The sequence below is a fragment of the Tupaia chinensis genome, unplaced genomic scaffold (genome assembly GCF_000334495.1).
Source record: "Tupaia chinensis unplaced genomic scaffold, TupChi_1.0 Scaffold144780_1, whole genome shotgun sequence".
Lineage (NCBI taxonomy): Eukaryota > Metazoa > Chordata > Mammalia > Scandentia > Tupaiidae > Tupaia > Tupaia belangeri.
Genome location: NW_006204641.1, coordinates 18,725 through 21,326, shown reverse-complemented (window position 1 = coordinate 21,326; position 2,602 = coordinate 18,725). Strand labels below are relative to the sequence as shown.

Below are 2,602 nucleotides of genomic sequence, written 5' to 3'. Positions count from 1 at the left end.
AGTTTATACAACAGATTAAGGCCACACTCTCTGACAGTAGCCTTGCTGGAGGTACAGGCATAGACTCAGATGGAGTGCTGGTCCTCTTGTGCTACCTTCCCTGGGCACCATAAACTTGAACCAGCAATTTGGTATAGACTGGAGCAGTAGACACTGTTGATTAGTAAACTGAATCTTCTTTAGAGAGACTGTTAACTTCTTAACACAATTCCCCATTTCTTGCTATTGAGGTGAGTATTTTAGATGCAGCAGCACATCTTACTAATAGGTATATCCTAGAAATACTTTGTGGGGCAGTCCTGTGATTATCTAAAAGAAGAATGGTTGTTTTTTCATGTATAATTTTCTTATTTGATGACAAATGTGCATTTATCCATCAAAAATTAGAGTTTTAGAGAGAGATTAATCCTGATAGAATTTTTTAAAAACTCTTGTGCAAGTTTATTTATGAAAACAAGAATGTGTTAGTTTTTATAGTTTTAAATTAGGTGTAAGAGACTTTCTCTAAGCAGAGACTTTCTGCTCTTCAATCATAGAGTTTCAAAAACTGTACTTTACACACAGTACAGAAATAAGCTGAAAGAACAAGTCACACATCCTGGATAGTAATCTATATGCAGTTAAATTTACAGGTAAAAAAGAAAACAGCCTGCTCCCTTATAGTGTTCAGTTACTTTTTTTTTTTTGGAGAGGTTTTTGCGATAGGGTGTGTGCGCTTGCCAGACAGAGAGAGACAGAGAGACAGAAAACGAGAAATCACCCCCAGGGGGGATGGCCACGCCGCAATCCCTTCTCCTCCATTCCCTCTCGGGATCTTAGGCACGCACGCACAAGCGCCTGGTGTGAGTTTTAAGCCACCAGATCCGGGACGCAAACCGTGGTTGACTACATGGGAGTCAAGCGACATAGCCATTACACTAATTGCTGGTCCTGTGTTCAGTTACATTTTAGGTACAATGTATCACTAGCAAGTGGGTGTGGCCACCAATCCTAGTTGTCCCCAGCAGAGAGAGTAAGCAAGATCCATGGGTTCAGTGCAGTTTTCCTCCATCAGACAAAGCTGTTAGGCTCTTCTTGTATGTTGGTATATTATTAGTGTCCAGATCCTGTTTATTCTTCTCACACAGCTCCTTCAGTGAAGCATCTAATTCATTTTCATGGGTGCATTCATTTCCATCCTGATCATATAACTCAAACGCCTTACTGATTTTTTCCCACACATCTTGATCCCTGAAGTTTAAGAAGAAAACTCTCCTGCACGGGCAGTAACCTGGCCATCTCAGTTCATTCCAGCTTTCCATCATTATTTGAATCAATGAATTTCAGCAGTAGGTCTGTGTACTCTCTTAATTGTGTGTCACCAACAGTCTTGTTTGCTTTTTCTAGCAGGACTTTTAAAACGTTCTTAAGTCCCTGGGACCAGCAGATAGCGTAATGGCTATGTAGCTGAACTCCCACGTAATTGACTGCAGTTTGAGTCCTGAACCCAGTGGCTTAAACTCACACTGGGCACGTGTGCGTGCATGCCCAAGATCCCAAAAGGAGAATGGAAGAGAAGGGATTGCAGCGTGGCCATCCTCCCTGGGGGGTAATTTCTCGCTCTCTGTCACTTTGTCTCTCTTCATCTTTCCAGCGAGTGCAGTGCCCTATAGAAAAAAAAAAAAAAACCTCTCCCCCCCAAAAAAAAAATGTTCTTAAGTCCTTCAGTATCTGCGAAGCCACTGAGATCAGAGTCATATTTTCTCCATGTCTTCATGAACTCCTCACAGGGCTTCAGCTGCTGGCATCGGAATAGCAGCAGGAAATTCTCTTCTGTGGGTAACACATGAGCCAACTCTATGCTTCCTATTTGTCCATCGTCTCTTAGCCCACACTGAGCCACTGAAGTTTTCATTCCAGGCGATAACTCCAAGCCAGCCTTCTTTGGCGCCTGCTGGAGTTCCTGGATCGAGTTTTGCAGCTTTTTTCCTTCCAGGTAACCACTTCTGTCAGCGTCAAAATGAAGCCAGATCTCGAAAAACTGTGAGGCTGTGACCTGGGGTGATTGTAGGTGGGATTCTGTCGTTGCACAGCGGGGTGTGTGTCTGCGACCGGATGTGTGTGGGGATGTGTCCAAGCCAGAGCGCGTGAGCTCGCTCCCCGGTGCGAGTCCAGGCTGGAGGGAGACCTGGGCTCAGGCGGTGCCGGGCGCTGTCCTCGGTGCTGATCAGCTCAGGTGTTCCTCGGAGTTCTCCCCGCTTTTGAGTTTTAATTTTATCAGTACTGAGTAGCTACAAAGCTACATGTATGAAATTAATTAAGTTAATGACATATAAGTATATTAGTAATATTAAACCTACTTTTTCTTTATATATATATAGCTTTTCACCGTTGGGCACGTGAACTTGCTGAAGCGAGACAGAGGGAAAGTGAGAAATCATTCCTTAAGGGAAATGGCCCTGCCTCAATCCCTTCTCCTCCTGGAAGTTTGGGCACGCATGAACACGTGACCAGTGTGATTTTCAAGTCACTGGGTCTGTGATCAATCATGCAGCAATCCAACACCTTAACCATCATTTTACCTGCTGGCCCCAGAACCTACAGATTCCATATGACATTATAG

The 2,602-nt window shown here is 43.9% G+C and overlaps 1 pseudogene; it reads right to left on the bottom strand.

Moving 5' to 3' along the window:
- Positions 1-990: 990 nt before the first annotated feature.
- LOC102473556 (calbindin-like) lies at positions 991-2,058 on the bottom strand (annotated as a pseudogene).
- Between the last annotated feature and the right edge of the window lie 544 nt (positions 2,059-2,602).